Below are 22,680 nucleotides of genomic sequence, written 5' to 3'. Positions count from 1 at the left end.
CTCCTGCTTTCAAGGAATTTTCATACTAATGAATGGAAGCAGACAATAAATAGGCAAATAAGTAATATATTAAGAAATAATGCATATCAAAGAAAATATAACAGTTAAAAAAAGGTATAGAGAATGGTAGGCAGAGGTAGAGAGAGTGATGGGAAGGTACAATTTTATACACTGATGGTCAGGAGACTAATGGTCAAGGAAAGCCCCCTTTTTTAAAGTGATATCCAAGCAGAGACCTGAAGGGAATGGGGATTCAAGATGCACAGCTGTTTGTGGAAAGAGCATTCCAAGCGAATGGAACAGAAAATCTTAATGCATCAGGATTGCATTGGATGCCTATTTCTTCACACCTCTGGCAACACCAATTTTTTTTTTGTTTTGACCAGTTTATTATATGCTCTTATTTTGCTTTCCTTTTTTATTTTCAAGTAAAATGTGGAGTCAAAACTTGGAAACTATTCTAGGATTGTTTTTTAAGTGGATAAGGTAATAAATTCACCAATCAAGTATGCACACAATAAAGTTAAATAAAGGATATAAACAACTTTCCTAGACATGTTCTGTTTGACCTTTTAAAAAGAAGTCATATGTATATGCAATGCTGAAAAATATTTTTGTGGCACATTCTGTCCTGAGAAGGGGCTGAAAAATAGGACTTATTATTTATCACAAGCCAAGGATTGTTCCAGACCTGTGCAGTCAGATAAGGTAGCCACTAGCTATATGTGACTATTTAAATATAATTTAAACTAAATTAGAAATCCAGTTAGACAGATTAGCCACATTGTAAATGCTCAACAGCTACATGTAGTTAGTGGCTAAATTACAGAGCAATTGCATCATCACAGAAAGTTCTATAGTAACCATTTAAATTCTTTCAACAACTGTAAAGCATAGTTATCAGCATTATCCTTAATTTATAGATGACAAAAATGAAACAGAGAGGTTAAGTAACTTGTCCAATATATGTTATACATCCAGTGTAATTTAGACAACCTACTTCTCTTTTTCCAGAAATAAAATCAGTCAGTACTCAAATCTAATGTACTAAATTTCACATGGATATAGTAATTTTCCCAATATGAAAAGACAGCAGTTAGAGTTTCTCAGACATAATACAAGATCACTTTATAATATTGCTTTATGCTGTTTCGACTCTAGAATAGATGTCTGCCTTAAAAAAAATGCAAATTTGCAGTGGAATGTCCTAATAAAGAGATGAAGATGCTTTATTAATTCATTATACGGTGGCACTAACAGAAGGTAACACTGTATTTTATACGATACATAGTTTCTTGTCATGTAAATACTTGTGGATTTTTCAGTTAGTAACTGGTAATGTCTTTTTCTTTGGGTTTTCCAGTGACATGACAGATTTATTACAACCAGAAACAGATTTTCCATGCTCATAATGGCGGTGAAGGAGTTAGAGGTACAGGAGAACTGCTGAATTCTCTCTTCATAGGAGACATCACATCCTTTATTATTAGACATCAGGATGAACCCACAGTCTTTGCAGTCAAATTAATGATTTTTCTTGCTGGAAACCCATGCCAATTTTTTCATACTCCACCAGCAAAAATGTACCTACTGCAAAACTCTCTTTCACGGTAATGTTTAGCTTCTTTCAAACCTCTCTCTCACAATCTTCAATTCACTCTTTAAAGACTGAGTTAACATGCTTTTGTCTGGGAAAAACAGAACCATTACCCATGCACTGCCCAAACTAAAAAGCCTATGATTCATCTGACTAATTCTTGGACATTTACTTTACCTTCTCAGGAAATAAATATTAAGTACCAAGTATAGGTCTGGTGCTTGCTGCTTAGAATATAACAATGCAAAAATAAATACATTACACGCTCTGCCTTCAAGAAGCCTACCAGCTGAAATAACAGATAAATAATACAAATTCCAAAAAAGTAGTATTAGGTAAGGGGAAAAAAAAATCACTCTTCACTGAGTGTTGATGAATAGATTCACCACGAATGTTACACTGAAGACAGGCCTGGGAGAACAGATCTGGCTTTCCCAGGCAGCAATGAGGGAAAGGTATTCTACAGGGTAAAAGGGCGGGCAAGATTGGACTAGAGCAGGGAGGTGGATGTGGCTATCACAACGTGGGTGAGAGGAAACAGTGGGAAATCAAGCAAAACTTGATTAGAGGCGGAGCATGGCAGATCTTGAGTGCACAAAGCAGATGCCACTGGGTGACCTCCCCCTCCGGCATGATTCAGTGATGTTAATCCTATCCTCAACCCCAACGCTAAATTCTCAGTATCCTACACTAGTCATGATACCCCCATCCCCCCAAAATTAGGAGTTGGTTTAGCAGAAGCACATGACCAATTAGATGGGAGGGTTGTCTGCTTGTGGGCCTGCTGGCAAATGTCACTTTGCTCTTAAGTATTAGAAATGGCCCCTCTTCTTCCAGTGTTGGCCATGCACGTGATCCTTCAAACTTATACAGCTGTCTTATCAGCCTATAGATGAAGCCACCAAGACAGAGTATGGACCCAAAAGAACTGCTAAGGAGCCAAGGCTGGAGCCTACCTAAGAATCTTGTACTATTTGAGATATAATAAACCCTTGTATTGCTTAATCCATTAAAGCTGGATTTTGTATTTTTTACATTTCAAAACATCTTAATACACCAAAGCTGAGGAATTTGGACTTACTAACAAGAGAGCAGACACTGAGGAACCAGAGACATCTAGAAGCAGAAGATGAGTATAAGATTAATCTGAGCATGGTACGAGGGATGAATTCAGGTAGGGACAAAGTGTTAGAAGTTCGCTCACAGATTGGAAATGCAGTTCTGAACCAGGGTGGGGCCACGAGAAAGGAAGCTTTGACTAGATATGAAACAACGCTGAAATAAGAGTGGATCAGCAAGAATGTCTGGACGCAGGCGGAAAAACAAAGTCAATACAGAGAGAAAGAGGAAACAATAGTTATACTGTAAAATGAACAATGCCTCCGTCTCAATTATCTGAATTCCCGATTTCTCAGAGATTGACGGCCAGCAGCCGCAGATCATGTGGATTCTCCCCTACGGACAGGAGCCCTCAGCTGCCCTCAGCTGCAGCCACCTTGACAACAAATCTTCACACCTCTTTCCGGCTCTGCCCACTTTGTTTCCTACTCTGCTTCCAAGGATTGTACCTTCTGGTAAAATGTACACAAGCTTTAGTCTCAGGCTCTGCTTTCAAGGGAACCCAAAGCCAAGACACTGTCCTAAAAGGCAGGCTGGATCAGATAATACTAAATTACCTTCTGAGACAGGAAGGGGGCAGGGCACAGCCATCCAAGAAATGCCACAGCAATTAACATCAAAATGGTGAAAGATTCAACCCCTAGTAGGCCTTGAGGCTCAGGATGATGGGAGATTTAACTTCTAGCAGAACTTCAGCCTCATTACATGCTTATTGTAATAAGCATATAACAACATGCCCACAGGCACCATGGCAGTCCCAAGGCTAGCCACAAAAGGTCAAAGAGTGAGAAATGGACAACTTCCTGGGAATCCTAGCCCCTTCCCGAGGCTACTTAGACTGGTCCTTCCACTTATTAGCATATGAAGCCACCAAGCCCACAGAAACCAGCAACACGGCGCCTCACCACCCCTCTCTCTCTCTCTCTCTGTGGAGTGTGTGCCTACTTTTAATCTGAGCACCCAACCCCTACACCTCACGGCCTTTCTCTTGCCTTTCAATGTATCTCTCTGAATAAATCTATCCTTACTCAACTGTGGCTCGCTGTTGAATTCTTTCCTGCACGAAGCCAAGGACCCACACTTGGCAGGGCACATACTGGGGGCTCAACTGAAGCCTGGGACACAGCCCTTCTCATGCCCCACATCGGTTTTTCCTGCATCACTTCCACATTTAAAATTCTGTGGTTCTAATAAACAAAGTAATGTGCTTTCTAAAAGCAACTGCCGCACAGAGGAGGTGACGTGATTTCCCCTCTCAAGAAGGTTACTCAAAGCTAAATCCTACTATTACAGAGCAACACAAGGTCTCCCAAGTTCCTTTGTTTCCCAAGTATTTTGTCAAGTTTAATATTTTTTTATTTTCCTGTGTCATGAGTCTTAACCTTGGAAATAATTTTTTCATCCCGGGACATTTGTTCTGATGATTTCATTGTGTTGGCACAAATCCCGTGCTAAGAACTCTGGCACATTCTCAGTAGAGTCCCCAAAAAACCTATCCTAATCTCCAAATGGACTGGCCAATAAAAGTAATGTCAATGAAGCTGAAGGAAGGCAACACGAGTCAATACAGAGATTTCCCACTTACCAGGCATGGATGGAGTTGGGGTTCACAGAGTGCAGAAGCAGTTTACAGTCTGGTCTACATGCCTTACCAGTGCCATCAGCCATATCCATTTCAGAAAGCTGGTGATCCCGTCACACATGGTGGGCACTGAGGTGAACCAAGAGCTCGGTGATTGCTTAGACAAAGAGTGAGGACCTCAACCGAGGCAAGCATCTGCACATTGCACACGCAGCTTCCTTGTAGACGAGACTAGCAATGAAGATATCTACTCTAGGATGACAAATCCTCAGAAACAGAGGATCCTAAGCCTTCAAAGATGAAACCTCTGATAGAAAAAATAAATGAATCAGCATGAGTTTCACTCTTCAAACGTGGTAGATGTGCAAGGGTTTTTGTCCTTTTACTTCACAGATGGCAGAGCAAATCTGATAATGAAATCACTTGTCTTAAAATAAATTGATTTACGACAGTTTTCACCTGCTTTTGGTAGCACAGGAGGTTTTCACAGTGTCTGTGAAATGCAGGGCATGTACTAGATTCATTCATCCAGAATTAATAACGTTCTTGTCTCTTGCATTCAGGGATTAAGGAGAGTAAAGACAAACCCTGGCGTATTTAAGAGGACTGACTTACACACTCAGTTACCACATCGCCAGTCGCTTTGCCATTGGGGGATGCTTGGCCGAGTTGGCCAAAGACATTACTAGGCAGTGCAGGCATTCTCAGAGACACATAGCAAAGCTTGACTTTTTCTCTGGAAGACTTTTTCTCCCCTTGTAGAAGACTCATTTCTTACCTCTCTCGATCAAAGATCTGGTATTTTCACCCTTCACATCTTTGTCATAGACATCTTTGCCCTTTACCACAAGCATTTTCATCACAAACATTTCACTACATCACTAGTGAGCCATAAGGCAATTTTGTTGTAAAAGATAAAATCATAAAAAATAAAAGAGGGACATAGTAGTATAAAATTTTTGTTTGCTGATTTGTCTCCTCATCCAGCATTTCTCTTTGCTCTTTTACTTTTTCACTGAAGTTTCTTCCTTTATTAAGAGAGGTATCAGTTCCCAAATACTAGGATGCATACTTGGAACTGAGCTTTGTATTGTGCTGTAAAAGCCTTTAGCACTGTTGTTTATATCACACGACCACTGATAGATTTTCCACAGTTCTATAGGAAATGTGGATTCAACTCTGTGTCTTTGAGGCCCTTGGCTTTTTTTCCTGCAGCATAGTGTGTTTCAAAATAACAAATCAACTCTTATCAAAAAAAAAAAAACCAAAAAACAAAAAACAAAAAACAAAACACAGTAGAAAAGATCAATGAGACTAAGAGCTGGTTCTTTGAAAAGATAAACAAAACTGATAAACATTTAGCCAGACTAACCAACAAAACAGAGAGGGTCCAAATCAACAAAAGTCAGAAATGAAAAAGGAAAAGTTACAACTGACACCAAGGAAATATAAAAAATCCCAAGAGACTACTACGAACAACTATGTGCCAATAAAATGGTCAACCTGGAAGAAATGCACAAATTCCTAGAAATGTATAATGTCCCAAGACGGAACTAGGAAGCAATAAAAAAATATGAACAGACCAAGTATCTGTAGTGCAAATGAACCAGTAATAATAATTTTTAAATAAACTCCCAACAAACAAAAGTCCATGATCAGATGGCTTCGCAGCTGAATTCTACCATTTAGTAAAGAGCTAACACCTATCCTTCTCAACTATTCCAAAAAATTGCAGAGGAAGGAAGACTTCCAAACTCTTTCTGTTAAGCCAGCATCACCCTTATACTAAGACCAGACAAAGGTATGGCTCAGTATCTGCAAACTGATCAATGTGATATATGATAATAACAAACTGAAGAATAAATAGATGCAGAAAAAGATTTGGACAAAATTCAACATGTATTTATGATGAAAAATTTGAATAAAAAGGGCACAGAGGGAACATACCACAACATAATAAAGGCCAGATATGATGGCCCACAGCTAACATCATACTCAGTGGGGAAAAGCTGAAAGCATTTCCTCTAAGATCAGAAACAAGACGTGGATGCCCATTCTTGCCTCTTCTGTTCAACATAGTGTTGGAAGTTCTAGCCACAGCAATCAGACAAGAGAAATAAAAGAAAACCAAATTAGAAGAGAAGTAGTAATCCTGTCGCTGTTTGCAGATGCCATGGTACTGTACATGGAAAATTGTTCCTGCCACCAGGAAACTACTAGAGCTCATGAATGAATCTGGTAAAGCTGAAGGTTACAAACATACAGAATATACAAATATACAGAAGTCTATTGCATTTCTATATACTAACAACAAACTATCAGAAGGAGAAATTAAGAAAACATTCCCACTTAATATCTCCACAAAAAGAATAAAATACCTAGGAATAAACCTACCTAAGGAGGCAACAGATCTGTACACAGAAAACTGTAAGACACTGATGAAAGAAACTGAAGATGACACAAAGATAAGACATCCCATATTCAAGGCTTGGAAGGATTAATATTGTTAAAATGACTGTACTATCCATGGCAGTCTACAGATCCAATACCATCCCTATCAAAATGCCAAGGGCATTTTTCATAGAACTGTAACAAATAATTTTAAAATATCTGTGGAAACACAGAAGAGCATGAATAGCCAAAACAATCTTAAGAATGAAGAACAGAGCTGGAAATATTATGCAGTATGACTTTAGTCAAAACTAAAAGCTACAGTCATCAAACAGCGTGGAACTGACACAAAGACAGACACAAAGATCAAGGGAACAAAACAGAACCCAGAGATAAGCCCATGTCCTTATGATCAATTACTCTATGACAAAGGAGGCAAGAATATGCAATGGAGAAGAGACAGTCTCTTCAATAAACTGTGCTGGAAAACCTGGACAGCTACATGTAAAAGAATGACATTAGAACATACTCTAGCACCATATACAGAAATAATCATACTTAAAAGATTTTGCACAGCAAGGGAAACTATCGACACAACAAAAAGGCAATCTACTGAAAGGGAGAAAATACCTGCAAATGATATGACTGATAAGAGGTTAATATCCAAAATATATAAACAGCTCATATAGCTCCACACCAAAAACAAACAAACAAACAAACAAAAACAATCCAATTGAAAATGGGCAGAAGACATGAATAGACATTTTTCCAAAGAGGGCATGCAGAGGACCAACAGGCACAAGAATAGATGCTTGACATTGTTAATTATCAGAGAAATGCAAATTAAAACCACAATGAGATATCACCTCACACCTGTCAGAATGGCTATCATCAAAATAACTCCAAATGACAAATGTTGCTGAAGATGTGGAGAAAAAGGAATTCTCATACGCCATCAGTGGGAATGTAAATTGGTGCAGCCACTATGGAAAACAATATGGACATTCCTCAAAAAAACGAAAAACAGAACTACCATATGACTCAACCATTCCACTCCTGGGTATTTATGCCAAAAAAAAAAAAAAAAATGAAAAGACTCATTCAAAAAGACAGATGCAACCCAATGTTCACAGTAGCACTGTTTACAATTGCCAAGATATCAAAGCAGCCTAAGTGTCCATCAATAAATGTATGGATAAATGAAATACACAATGAAATACCACTCAGTCATTAAAAGAAATTTTGCCATTTGCAACAATGTGGATGGAGTCTGATGGTATTACGCTAACTGAAGTCTCACAGAGGAAGATAAATATTGTGTGATGTCATTTATATGTGAAATCTAAAAAACAGAACTAGTGAATATAACAAAAAGAAGCAGATACATAGAGAATGAACCAGTGGTTTCCAGTGGGGAGATGGAAGAGGGAGGGGCAAGATACCGGTAGGGAATTAAAAGGTACCAACTACTATGTATAAAATAAATAAGCTACACAGTACAACATGGAGAATATATCCAATATTTTATAATAACTATAAATGGAACATAACCTTTAAAAATTGTGATCACTATGTTGTACACCTTAAAACTTACTATAATTTGTACAACTATACCTTAATAAAAATTAATTAAAAATAAAAGAAACCAACTCTTGAGGTAAATCATCATCATCTGTCAGCTCAATAAAGACATCAATAATGTCATTAATTGAAAGAAATGCTAATGTGCTTCATCCAGATGAAACCAAACTGCCAAACCAAATGGTCAACCAGGTATTGTATCTTTCACGGCAAAACTGCCTTATGGCCAGTTAGTTACACAGTGAAAATGTATGTGATAAAAACGTGGCAAAGATGTCTATGGCAAAGATGGTTAGAGTGAAAGTACACAGAACTGGTACATGTATTCACAGTAACATGAATTATAATCACATATTCTAACGTGTCAGTCTGATAATATATTGCACAGTGGGTAATTTATTACTTCTCCCAGGAATATTCGCATGTTTTTTCCATTCAAAAAATACCAACTGCAGAATTGTAGGCTTAATTAGTGTCAAGAAGGAATCTACTACATGTAAAACGGATAAAAAACAAGGTCCTACTGTACAGCACATATTCAATATCTTGTAATAGCCTATAATGAAAGAGAATATGGAAAAGAATACATATATATGTATAACTGAGTCACTATGAACATCAGAAATCAACGTAACACTATAAATTGACTAAACTTCAATTTAAAATAAAAAAGGAATCTCGGGATAAGCAAGTGTCCAGCTGCCACATTCCCCCAAATAACACCAAGGAGTCATTCTCCTATCCTGCCTTCACATTCATCACAACTTACTTTCTTGCCTTGTCTGAATGACAAAGATCTAGCTGATTGCGTGTCTACAGAAGAATTACCATACAGAAGATTCACGGAAGGAGGATGGACTTTTTCCCACTGCCCTAAGGATTCTCCACATGACAAAGAAGGAAATGAAGTGATTAAACGGCTACCATGAAATTTTCCCAACTGTTTATGGAATCTTTCTCAGGAGTCCTTTCCTTCCTCCTCTACTTTCTCTTGTGGGCCCCAAGGATCAGAAAGCCAAGTTCCAGGAAGCCAAGCTGATGGGAGGTCCGACTCTGGGCAAGGGGCCTAAGATGCACAGGGGGCACCAACAGACCATAAAGGAAGAGCTGGGTTTGATAACAAGCCAGCAGTCTGTTCAGCTAGAGGCTCCCTCTGGACTTATTAAGTCATGGAACATTCAACACTTATGAAGTCCTTATAGACGAGGGAATGGGGACTCAAAACTAAAAAGATAAAATCCTTTCCTGTTTCTCAGAGCCTAGTGGAGTAGCTCATCAGCCCAAGGCCACAACCCTAGAGAAGAATGCTCGGGCCCTGGTGGCAGAGGGACAGGAGTCCTGACCAGTACTAAAAGGGCAAGGAGAAAAATCGCCCTGAAAACGTTTGCTTTTTACTGTACCTTTTAAGTGAAATGGTCTTTGATAGTCCTTCCAATATGTTTATCCTCTTTTACTTACAAATTTCAAGGTGTATTTAGGAAATTCCTGCGGGGATCTTTGAAGCTAAGAATATCCACTGTAGTCTCCTTTGGAATTGCCACCTCAACCACTGATTTTTTTTTTTTTTTAAGTCCAATGTGTTTGACTTTTTAAAGGCAAATGTATTTTCCTCTTCTTATCCTGCAGCCTCAGACTCATTTCACAAAATGTGAACATTCCTTCATTATGTTGCAGACTGGCTCCAAGAAATGTCATCAGAATTGCAAAGTTATTCAGTGTCTTGTGACTGTTTTGCAGTATTTACCCAAGTCCCCTTGCAGATCTACCCATGAATAAATTTTGCATGCTCTATAAAGCTAACTGCGTTCGCAGACATGGCCATTTGTAGTTTTTATGATATACTAATTGTAAGAAGTTGATGTTTTCCCTGTCACATATATGTCCTTGTTGATTCTAGAGTCTTTTACTTCAGAAAACAGCTAAATGGGAATAGAAACAACACGTAAACCAAGCAGCTGCCAGCAAGGAATGACATGCTTAATTACTGCTGGCTGTGCTCCTTTACAACGGCAGAGATAACCTTTGCGTAATGAAAAACACACCTATACGTATTAATTCTTTCCAACACAAATCATTTCTAAAATGAAAGGAAGTTAACAATCCTTCTCTGGTCTGTCCAATCTATGATCCTTTTATCTCTGGTCTCGCTCTAGGAGACAGCTCAAGTTTGCTGTTTAAGCTCAGCGCTAATGCCGCTCTCATCGGCACTCCTGACTCATGGAAATGACCAGGAGCCGTTGCTATGTAAGTACAGGGCCCATCAGTGTGCCTAACTGGCTTGCTTCCCAGATGCTCCTGCCATCTGTTGGAAACATAGCCCAGCAGAAACAGAAGGTAGACTAAAATATGCACTTTTCCTCATGTCTTTGAAAAAGTGTGTTTATCATGCTTTAATAATTAGCCATGTAAACAGGTTTTAAATCATGGCCTCAAATACTGAAATACACATTGCTTGTTTTTTGTTTGTTTGTTTGTTTTTGCTTTTTCCTGCTGGAGGGAAGCCTTGTATCATGATATATTTAAAGAAAGCTTCAATCTCTTTGTCTCCCAGCTCCATATAAATATAACACTGCCCATTAAAAGAATAAGTCATAGAAAGCAAAACACAAAATGAGGGTACACTTTTGCAGGTAAGGAAGGGGTCAATGAAGAGAGAAGGAATGAGAGGAAAAGCAGTTTGTGATCAAGACAGAAACTCTGTTACTCCTCTTATGTAGCTCTTGTTAAAAGTCACCGTTGGAACTGAGATGTGTATCATAGGCTGAGTCTATTCAGTGTCATGCAGATGCACTTAATAAATTAATAGGGTTATTTCAGCACTCATTTTCTGAACCATGGGAGATAGAAATTCTATTAGGCTTCACTCCTGCCCCAAAGATGCTAAAAATATACAAATAATCAGAGCCCTAGACCAGCAGCTCTCAAATTTTAGTGTGTATCTCAATCAGCAGAGATTGCTGGGTCCACCGCAGAGTTTCTGATTCAGGAATTTAGATTTCTGACAAGTTCCCAGGTGAGGCCAACGCTGCTGTTCTATACCATAAAGCATTCAAAGTAAAAGAGCAAAAATTCAGAGAAGGGAAAGACTGATGTGGACAGGAAGAGAAAGCCTCCGAGGATCATAGAGTTTGAGAGCTGAGGGGGATGTTATGCGTCTCTAAATGCAACCCCTGCTCCCATTAACAAGTTATAAAACTGAAGCCCTTGGGATCACCAGACTTGCTTAATGTCACTTAGTGGGGTCAGTCCAAAACAGGGACTGGTGGAAGGCTTGGCAGCTTTCACTATGACTGAGAAAAAAAAAAACATCCTTGCAAAATGTACATGTTAGTCACACACTACCTGTGGGTGTGTTTCCCTTTAGAAAAAATCTGGACGATGCTCAAAGAGGGGTAAAAATTAAGCCTGACCCTTGACCCTGGAGAGATCGTGTCCCTTTGGATAGGGGAAGAATAAATGCCCTGTGTGGCCCCCTCACCTGCTGAAAGAAGCAATTCCGAGAGGAGATTTGGGAGAGGGAGATGCTAACTGCTTGGTTTCATCCACCAGGTTTTTTTAGTGCCTCTCTCAATTTGGTCTGCCTTTTAACAGCCAAGCTGCAGAAGGGCAAAGCCCCGTGCTTGTAGATCGCCTAGGGCCTGGTGCTCTGTCTGTCCCAAAGAGCTGAAGTTATCTGCCCAACAGCAATCGATTCCCAACTGAGCGGAGGACACCGAGATGGCCAGGAAATGCAACTGTCACCCTGCAGAAGTGCCCGGGGCATGTTTATGAAAGTCACTACCCTAAAATATAGAATACCAAGATGTTGCTGCTTTTAACAGTAAAATGCTCACTGCCTAAACACCCTGAAGGTGTGTTCTGTGGATTAATAAAACCTGCCCAATGCCTCTAGCATTGCAAAATAAGAAATTCCCTCGTGTTACCAACACAAGGGTTCATTTAAATGGGAGGAATTCCTTAACAATCAAGACTCACTTTTCCACTCATCAACCATTACTTAAATTTGGGTTCTGCATGAACCACACGCCCCTCGTGTAACTGAACAGCAAAGGTTGAGCAAATGCAGTCATAAAATTCCATCTTGCTGTGCAGCTCTCAGGCAGGCCGAGCAAAGCCAATGATGAGAAACGGGCAGAAGACTGTGTAGAGGGTACCAGGGTTCAGTGATGTCCTAAGTTGTTTCCATCTGAAAACACGTGAACATCTGAGACGTCATCAGCCCTCGCTGCTAGCTACTGTTTCTCTGCGGTCCCGAGAGGCCCAGGCTCTCCGAGGGCACATCTGGTCACACTAATGGCTCTCTAAGGCCGGGTATGGCCCTGTCTACCAGGGCGGGTGGAGACAAGGGTGGGTACCTCTTGTCCCCCAGAGGTGCCCAGCTCCTCACACAACCTTCTGCGTTCCTGGCCATTTGCCTCTGCAGAGAAGGGCACTGAAGCAGAGGCAAAGAGCCATGGGTCAGCCCAAGGCATGGATTTAATGAAAGGCCTGCCAGAAGCCACATCAAACAGCAACAGGAGTCCACAAATCCACTCAGCAAGGTGACTCGGAGGGCATCTGTCACAATCCTTTTCCCTCAGGGAGGGCCCTTGATCTGTCTGGAGAGAACTCCTGGCAGCGTTTAAAAATATTTACTGTATGCCGCTGATTTTGCCCAGAAACCACTCTGAAACCAAAATAGAGGGCTTGGCTGTCTCCTCTCTTGGATGTCCAGAAGGCAGGTGTCCAGGCCCCCCCACACACACACACTGAGGGATGGAGAGGCTGCCTTACAAAGCTCCAGTTGGGCAGAGACCAAACAGTGCACGTGTCACCCCTGGGCCTGACGTCAAGCTCTGAACCCACATGGTCAGCTCTCCTCCGGCTCCTTCTTGGAATCACTCTACGGCCTCAACAGCTCAGGAGGTGGAGCATTTAAATGCGGGTCTTCCACATGCCGTGATACTCCCCAACGTAAGAGTCTGTGTCCCATTTTGTGGATAAATTGAAAGCCATTAGGTACTTCAAAAAAATACATTAATTTAATGTTCCCTCTATCTGCCCAATTCTAGCATTGTTTAAGTCTTTTAAAGGGAAAAATTTTAAGTGATTTTTAGAGCACTGAGTGAAGCGTATTTTATGCTCGGGCTGATCTCCAGTTTGCCACCAAGGGAACGAAGCCAAAAATAAGTCAAATCAAGTAAACATACTCAAAAACAATACACAGGGTACTAAAGACCTAAAATGCAGTAACTCAGAGACAGCCAGTGCCTCTAGTACCTGAAATGGGTTAGATGTTAAACCAGTATCCAGGTGCGCTAGGGAACGCAAAAAACCAGATTTTCAGGCTTAAACAGCTCTTCCCCTTTGTATTTTTCCCAAGGAGAACAGCTCAACTTCTGTCAAGGACTCTTCAGCCCCTGCCTGATCAGAGCCAACCTAGTCTCCAAGAAGACTCATTCCATGTACCCAGAAACTCCTTATGTTTCAAACCAGAATTTATTTGCTGCTTATTTAATTGATTTGCATTTTAATTTATATATTCTCAGTGTGCATCTACATGATTTATTTATTCCTCAAGTGAATGTTAATTACGTGCCCAGAATGCGCAGGTTACTGGACCAGAGGCAGTGAGAGATGCAAAGAATCACTTTATGGTTAGTTCCCAGAATAGCAATGTCTTATTAGCACATAAACAGACGAGGTGGTACGTGCCCACCATCTCCTGGCCAGTTCCTCCTGCGGCTCCCGCCCCCCCCCCAGTGGTCAGGAGACGTTCTCCCCCTCTTCTCTCTGCTCCACAGAGTCCTCACTGTTCCTGGGCTTTTCCTTCCCTCCCCACAAGTTCCTCAGCCCCAGCTGTCTTAAGAAACCAGATATTATCAGGCAAATAAAGGATATACAAAGGCCTGGGAGTCAGTGTCAGCTCAATAAATATTTGGGGGATGAATGAATGAATAAATGAATGACAGAAACAGGGGTCCTACTATGAGTGATTTTACAGTTTAAATGAGATACCGCACATCAGTGTATATATTCAGTAAGACTAGAAGAAAGTGATGCATCGTAAGGAATTCAGTGCAAAAGAATGAGAGAGAAACCTGGAGGGTCACATCCAGTTTGACACTGCAGTCTGTAGTCACCACAGGCAGACACACGCTGCCACCGTCTAGCACCTCAAGACACGAGCTAGGTCAAGAACAGCAGAGAAGTTTACGCCCCTAAGCTCCCGAGCTAGAACGCCTGAATTCACACTACCTTCGGCAATTACTGGAGATAGGACTTTGGACAAAGTAGTAACTCCAATTTGTGTTCCTCGGGTTCACAGCTGTACATAATGGCATCTCCTGCATACAGACATGGTGAGGATGAAGTGAGGTGATCCATGCAAAGCACTTAGCTCAATCATTTCTCAATAAATAATGGCCATTATTATTACTGCAAATCGCTCTACGTGGGTGTTATCTCACACAGGGAAGCCAAGAGGCTCTTCCGGTGCCTTGTTCATCTGCCTTGGTCCCCTGCAGTTAAGCTTCTCTCTGCAAGTCCTCCCTGAGCAGAGGCTATCTGGTTAATGAACACTTGATTTCACACAGCTACTTAGTAAACCTGACGCAGGTACAGTGAACCAGCCAGCAATAAAGATCCTGAGGGAAGCGTTCTTTGTACAGAGGGAGAGAATTGGGGGGTGGGGCATGTTAGCAGTGGAATATGCAAGAAACCCCCAGAGATCCTGTGTGGGTATGAAACAATTAGATTTAGCACTTACTGAAATTGCTTTCAATCACTCAGATAAGAAGCAAAGTTGGAAGTGGGAAAGTTAAAATGTAAAATGTGTGTATTAACTTCTGAGCTAAGGTCTCATACTCCAGAGGGAAACCTCACCTCTCTTTTTTGGAAGAAGAAATTAATGTCTGTTTGTTGAGTACTGTGATAATGTAAATTACCATCACGCCTCTCAAGCAGAAGAGTATTGATTCCAAGTGGCGATGGTGAGTCAATGTCTGTAGAGAGCTGTCATTTTCAACTCAATGGGCTTCACTGAAGCTAAAAGCTTTACATTAAAGTAAGCCAAAGGCAAGTTCAGAAAATGATTTTAAAGAATTTATTTCAAAATGTATGAAATAACAATAGGTGAAGTAACAGCCATTTCATAAACCTGTCTTGAAAGCAAATTAGCTGACTTCTATCACTTTTCAAATGGAAAAAAAAAAATTGGAAACTCTCCAATGCACATATAGCAATTTTTGCTTCTAAAAATTAAAAATGGATGAAGCAACTTTTCATAAAAGCCGAAAGAAAAAAATTTCAGACTGAGATCAAAGCCTTCAAGCCTGAATCTAGGAGGAATTTTAATCCCCAAACAATTGAGAATGATTTTAAAGTATTTTAATCATGCCTTCTTTTAAACAATAGGAACCTGCTCTGATGCCAAAAGGAAAAAAGTATCTAATACAATCTTGTTCCTGTCTCCAAAGTGATAATTTTTCAAGCACTCTAGAAGAGTTAAATGAGGGCTGTTACAGAGTTTCACACAGGATGATCAACAATGCAAAAAAAAAAAAAAAACAAAAAAACCGCAGAAAAGAATCTCGTAATTACTGAAGGAAACTTCCAGCTGTGGGCAATTAAAGATTTAACATATTAACAATGAGAATCTTCCAAATGTGGGGGAAGAGAGGAAATTCACAGAACTTACAACCTCAGTGAAAACAATACTGTAATCAAACTTCTGACCCACAGACATCGTGAAATAGTTGTGTTGAATTATCAAATGCCCTCGACTCTGCACCAGATGCCACATAAACTCAAACATCATCCTGAGTACCAGAGTGGTTCCATGTAAGTTTTCATAACCATGGAACATTTAGAAATGCTGACTGCTGACTCCAAAAGCAGTGGTGGGAGATTTTTCCACTCTCCTCCCGGCAATTCACATGTAGGTGAGGAAATGGAATTCCCTGGATAAATGGCCTCTAACTATTCTGGCCTCAAGTCCTGCAGGGTAAAATTTTAATTTCCCCTCTTTTCTTTATGGGAATACTCCCCATTCAAGTGACTATTAAAGCAAGCACTTTTTCTGAGTTCTTTCATAACGTTTTTTTTACCCACTTACTCCTAAACACTGTAAAATAAAAGCCATATTGCAGGCTTGAGCTGTTGGTCCAAGTAAAAGTCTAAAATTCATGATCTGGGAAGTTATTTTGAAGGAACAGCCATGTACATTATGAGGAGTTTTTAATGGACAATTTCTCTTATATGTACATGGAGGAGGGTCCCAAATCCACTCATACCACCATTTATATAGGTCTCTTAAGGGGAGGAGTGTATAGCCCAGTGGGAGAGTGTGTGCTTAGCATTCACAAGGTCCTGGGTTCAATCCCCAAGTACCGCCATTAAAAATAAATAAGCCTAATTACCTCCCCTCCAAAATAAATAAATTCTTAAGAAAAAAAAAAAGCATATATGTAGGTCTCTTAATTTGTCACTAAACAATCTACTTTTCTTATTGAGCCGTTATTGGCTGGTTAGAGAGAAAACCTAGTTTAGGGAGCGATTCAATTTAAAACACATTTTGGTCCATTCTTTATAAAAAAATCCTCAAAATAATACTGTTTAATCCACTTTAAAGTGTTGTAGATTTGGCCGCCTTCATCATCACTGCTGGGCATGTCTGAAGCACGGGGAGAGATGAAGGCTCAGACTTCTAAAACCTTCTTGCGAAGGTCTAGGTAGGCATCCTCAGGCAGAGTCCTTTGTCCCCCTAGATAATGGCAGGTGGCAGTGCCGCTTCCTTCTCTTGCCTTGCTTAGGGCCTGGTAGCTGCTTCTGGTAAGGGAGACCTAACCTTGGCTCTCACATGCAGAGAATCCCAAAGTCTTTGACCCATCTCCCGAGTGAGTGGTCAGCTCTCTACCCTGGCTGCGGGGTCACACTGCTCCTCACCAAGGAGGTCTCTATGACAGACCTGCTATCTTCAGCTCAGCTGCATTCCTGGAAAGACTCAGGGGAGTGAGAACGCACAGAAAGAGAACACACACAACACAGAAACAGAGAAAGGCCTGGGAGACAGCTTCTCGGGATCCACCTCATCATGAGGCCATCGAGACTCTCCCTGCCATGACCCCACGCGAGTGGAAGGAGACTTCCTGTACCCTGCTTCTCCTGGACTCCAGCTCCGTGGCTGAGCCTTAATGGCCATGAGAAGTAGGGGCACTTTCTCTAGACCTTGGAAGACGTCTACAGCCTGTCACTTAACTTTTAGGTAAGTCACTTAACCTCTTCTAATCCTTTGTTTCTCTTTGCAGAAAGGAGCGAGTAATGTATGTTCCTTTTACATCATAGCATCCTTTTGAGAACAGAATAATTTCCTGGGGTTGAAAGCAACTATACATGACAAATACAGGAAATTTAAGTTTCTTTCTTCTCAAAATCCAAAACTGGTCATTCTACACTGGACACATGTAAAGCCAGTTGCGTGTCAGGCATTTAATAGCTCAGTCTATTTGCAGAGTTTTGTCTGCAGAATCTTTATTTTTGCTCAGAAACACTTAAGTCGAGTCATCTGATCAGAGATGATCTCACACCAGAGTGTCCTATCAATTACCACTTTATTAGGAAGTCAACTTCCTATAGCACAAAACAGTTTTCCTGTGCCTTCAAATCACCATAAAAATAGAACCGAATACCAGTTAACACCCATATGTCTAGTTGGTTTACTGCTAAGAAACTGAGTTCAAATCAGGTCCTTGTCCCTGATGACTGTGTTCAAGTAGTAATGGTCACGCGGGGTTAGAGAATGTAAGAGTAAATCTTTCAAGAAGGAATGATATTTTAGAAGAACTTTATCTACATAGAGGAGGGAATCACAGCCCTGATCTGAAGACCCCTGTCTGCAAACACGACCAAGGCTGTGATCAACCACTCTCCTCTGTTCTAAATTGTTATGAAGATAAAGAATACAAATTGTTCAATCCTGTATTTTCCTTCTCGTTAACCTCCATATCACTAAATGGTACTAAATGTAACACAGACAGGAGGGAAAATTTTCCAATTTCTAATGCAAAAAAATCTTTAGCTATTTTCAGTTTTCTCATGTCAAAATGATTTTATGACAACCAATTATAATATATAATTCACTAGGACAATTATTATCTACTACTGTTAAAAAGATATATCAAGATGAACACATATACTATGCATTTGCCTGTCAGAGCTGCACAAGAGAAAAGAAAAAACATTGCTTATTTAATTACCTAAGCCAATATCTTATTTTCTAACTGAAAAAAAGTGAATTTCAAGGAGAGATAATTGTTTGTGTTAAGGTAATACACCCATCTTGTTTTATTGAAAGCAATGCTTTTGTCACACATATATGTCCTGAAATTTATTCAATGATTACTTTAAAACTATGACTTACTTAAAACCTCTGACCACATTTCTTCAAGGCCCACAATGACTTATAACTAATTTCATCCAATTATTCCAACTAAGTTTTCCCAGGTGGTTCTAATGATCAGGCAAGTCCCAGGATTCTCCTATTACCTGGCTAATCCTGGTTCTGTTCCATCCCTTCCCTCTGTCCACATCCCCTTTCCAGGGCCTGTTCTCCTCGGGAATTTAATGCAAATGTTGAACAATCCACCTCCCCCTCGTCCTCACTGTCAGTTTGTGCTTATAAGTTTAACTCTCCCTGAGTATTTGTGTTTTAATAGAAGACTCAAGAAAAATCAAAAAGTCTTTTATAATCAAAGTAATCAATCCTGCCGTAAGTTTAGACACCTCCATCAGTTCATCTGGACTTCTCCTTATGGCCATACAGCCTACTGCCTAGGAGACTCTCTATTTTTATTCTGAATGTAAAGAAAATAAAGCACCATCCCCGACAATACTGAGAACGTCAAGACTGACATTTCAGAAATTAATATTCTTTCCCAGAAAACAATCCCCAGTCAGGAGGCAAACATCTGGAATAACAAAATTTTTAGTTTAATTTACAATGGAATTCAAAATATTTTGGGTCCCTTTTTATGGAGGGGGCCAGATGAAACGCATTACAAATTGCTTGCCTAATTCAAACCATAAAGAAAATTACCTCTCTTCCATACGACGTGGAATTGAGAAGAGAGAGGCTGGGTGTGGAGCAGTACTAACAATCCTGCTTTAGAAGCCTGGGAGCCGCACTCAGCAGTTCCTTCAATGCCACATGACATTCTGGAGCTTTCGCTTTTTTATTTCTCTAAAATAAGTTATTACACACGTCTCGTAAGAAGGCTACAGTATATATGTAGCATACATATGATCTCTAAAATGAGAAGCTACCTCCATAAATTCGATGAGTAGAACTTTTGGGGGAAATAAGAAAGTTTCTGTACTTCTGACATGATCATATCATTTGTACCTAAAGTATATTTTTCCAAGGTGAGTTATATTATACACTCCAAAAGGATGCTTTTGAAGATATCTTTTGACATCTTTAGTTAAAATGATGTAAACATATGAAATAGAAAAGAGAATTCTTCTATGAAGTTGTATTTAATAGGCCCATCCTCTCTACCAAGTTCTTCACTGATTTGTAAATTCTTCCTCTGGTTGACTTAACCACCTATGAAAAACCTATAAATAAGCCCACGTCAGTCTTAAAGTTTCAGTGAAATGAGGACGTGTTTGATAAATTCACACATTGGGTCTATAGTTTCCTTCAAATGTAACTAAGTGAGTGAATCTGATGCTAAATTCTCCTTTACTAGATCTATTAGTTTATTCTTGACAGATGAACAAAAGCAGCCATGATTTTATCACAACAACAATGCTATTTATACTAATATACTACACATCCTAACATATTGTGCTCTATCTGCATTGTGTTATTTCAAAGGTATAAAGAAAAGTATAAAATCTATGCTCCAGCACTCTATACAAGGGGAGAGTGATGTTATGTTAATATAACGCAATATTAAATAATTTGGTATATGTTACTGACATTCAGAAAAAGAGTGATGAGTGAACAAGGCATGACAATACTTCATGAAATATGAGTGTAACTGTTGAATTGCTAGTAAACAGACCTATATGGCAGGCCTCGTTTGGCACAGTCAAATTATTCTAGGACTGTGATCTGTTATGTTCAGAGTCTTAATTGGAAGCTTAATAAACACTAATCTGAAAACCAGTGATTCACTTATTCAAGATGAGGTGGCACTCAAAAAATATGCCTAGTAAAAGTAATAATTATGGTTAACGAGTATCAATATTTTATAGTCCCGGCTGAAATAAATTTTGGTAAGTTTAGCTAGGGATCACAATTATCTTACATGGTAAGGTTCATGTAAAGATGAGTATCCAGCACAGCCCAAGGTGCATTGACCTCTCTGAGGACAAGCAGACAGGTATCTTCACCTGGATGAGATTGACTGCAGAGGCTCAAGTTCAAATGCCAGTGTAACCTTCCACGCACACACCCTGTGAGGTCCTGCCCCAGTCCCCAGGCTACCCTTCCAAGCTCTCCCCAGCCTGATGCTCACACTCTGCCATCCAGACCCAGGAAGCTACTCCCAGCTTCATGGCCTTCAGAGTACCTCCCCAGCCATCTTGGCAATGCGACAGCTGCAGCTTGGGAAGCAAAGAACCTTCTGCATCAGGATGAGAAGCACCGCTTTATTCCTTTCTGAGTCCTTCCTAAATGACAGATACCCATGTGCAACCTCAATACTCCATTTCAGACACTTGAAAAGGGAAAAGCAATCACCCTCTCTTCCTTGGGGGGCACCCAAGGAAGACACTGATCACAGATAACAGAATTCTTCTAACTGAACCCAGACACAGCCCAGTTTACAGCCCTCAACCCAGGGCTCTGGACCACCACTCTTGCTTACTCACAGCTGGCATATGACATGGAGTGTGTTGGCTATTCTGGCCTAAGTATCGCTCAGAGATGACCAAGGAACAGCCCTAGCACAAACAGAATTGGGGACAGTCATATGGTAATCCAGGATTTTTGACAGGCTACGTTTACTGAATGTGGATCCAACTGTGTAAACTGTTAAATAAAAAAAAGCAATCGCAATTGAGATAAATTATAAATTATGCATCTTGAAAGAGTAACAATATGACAAGAGAAAAGTCAAGCGTTGGGCCTGGGGTTACCATTTGTGAATTGTAGAATATAGGAAAGACCAACTTCTTTAAAAAGAATCATAAGGAATCTGCAGATTGATTTGACCATCAAAATTCTGGAAGCACACTTAGCTGTCAGGGGAAGGGAGAACTTGTCAAAGTCATCTAGATAGTCAAGATTTGGGCCTAGAACCACAGAACTGAGCTTACTGAAGTGAGCGTCACCTCCACAGATGAAGTCAGCTCCTGCCTCAGCTTCCTCTGCCTTTGGAGACTCGATCCTTTAAAGACCTCCTTCCAGAACGACCTGGTTAACACAAAAACCTTCTACTTGGTAAGAAATGCTCTTCAAGGAGTGTAAAGTTGAGTATGTTGTGGGAATTCAACAGTTTTCCCTTTAACTCACTCAGTTACAAAGCATCCCATCTCCAGCTGCGGCTGAGCATCCCTAAATGTGGCTCCCTTCTCCAGGATCCGCAGCAGTCCTGTCACTCTCCGTGCCCTGAACAGTATGAGCCCTAAGGAGAGGTGCCAAGAGCCCACTACTACAGGTGTAAATAAAATCAATCTGTTCCTTTGGGCAAATATCTTATTGATTTGAGCAGTTGAATCTATTTTTCCACCGTCATCTTCATCCAGAATATGGACACCTTTATGCTTGGAACACCATGTATCACACAGTATGTCTGCCTTCCTGTCAGAACGCTACAAGGACTGCTAATAATACAGCAGCAAATAAACTTAAACTTGGATGTCTTAAAGTGAGAAATTGATGGGAAATATGGGACAAAAAATGAGCACAATGTGAGGGAAGATTAGTCAAAGGCTAGAGATGCAGGCGTTGTAAATTGCACCACCATTCCCACATGTGACTTCGTCTGTTGCTTCACACAGTACCCAAGCCAAATGAGAGATTCAAGTTTAGGAAATTCCCCAGTGTTCCTGAACCTCAACTCCCACTGCCTTAAATCCAGGCAGCGTAATTCTTACCTCTGAGGATTGCCTGGGGAGCCAATGAGGTGATATACGGAACACTCCTCATAGCACCAGGCACTTAATGAACGTTCGTTTCCTTTCTGCTCTCAGGTGTCTTTACCTGCAGGGTAGTGAGGACATTCCCTCAAGTACAAGTCACACTGCAATCTAAGATCCTCTATCAGCCAGAACTTCTCCAGTTTCAAGGGGGAGAAAACCCAGTGCAAGCTGACATTAATAATAAATGTATGGCTCCTGGAACCACCAACTCCAGAAACACTGTTGGTTGCAGGCAAGTTCTGAACAAATGATGTCACCAGGAAGCTGCTCTTTCTGTCTC

Source organism: Camelus bactrianus, chromosome 3, assembly GCF_048773025.1.
Source record: "Camelus bactrianus isolate YW-2024 breed Bactrian camel chromosome 3, ASM4877302v1, whole genome shotgun sequence".
Taxonomy (NCBI): domain Eukaryota; kingdom Metazoa; phylum Chordata; class Mammalia; order Artiodactyla; family Camelidae; genus Camelus; species Camelus bactrianus.
This window is presented reverse-complemented; position numbering follows the sequence as displayed.